This window comes from Morone saxatilis, unplaced genomic scaffold, assembly GCF_004916995.1.
Source record: "Morone saxatilis isolate NCDOM2014 unplaced genomic scaffold, NCSU_SB_2.0 Contig0, whole genome shotgun sequence".
NCBI lineage: Eukaryota > Metazoa > Chordata > Actinopteri > Moronidae > Morone > Morone saxatilis.
The window spans coordinates 19,911,041-19,911,334 of NW_023339650.1; the positions used below are offsets into that span (position 1 = coordinate 19,911,041).

Below are 294 nucleotides of genomic sequence, written 5' to 3' on the forward strand. Positions count from 1 at the left end.
AGACTGGAGACTCTGAGGTCAGATGGAAGTTTATGAGCTATTTTGTTGTTGTTGTTTACATTTCAATTATTGTGACATTTTTGTTGTCTGTCAGATTGAGACTGACATTAAGCTAGTGCCAAGTAATAAAATAATCGAGACATTCTTTTAATAAAAGTTATAAACTTTAATTGGTAGTTTTAATGGTAGTGTTGAATTGCAGATCTAAGACATGAAAATATGTAACTGGATTATGAGCAGATTTTAATGTACATGTTGTGTTTGTTTTTAAGATTGAGTCGCTGCAGTTTGTCA

At 31.3% G+C, this 294-nt stretch overlaps 1 protein-coding gene across 1 annotated transcript in view; it reads left to right on the forward strand.

Moving 5' to 3' along the window:
* Positions 1-294, forward strand: part of LOC118324880 (ribonuclease inhibitor-like) — a 5,555-nt gene that overhangs the window by 2,257 nt on the left and 3,004 nt on the right. The gene's annotated exons all lie outside the window — the stretch shown is intronic.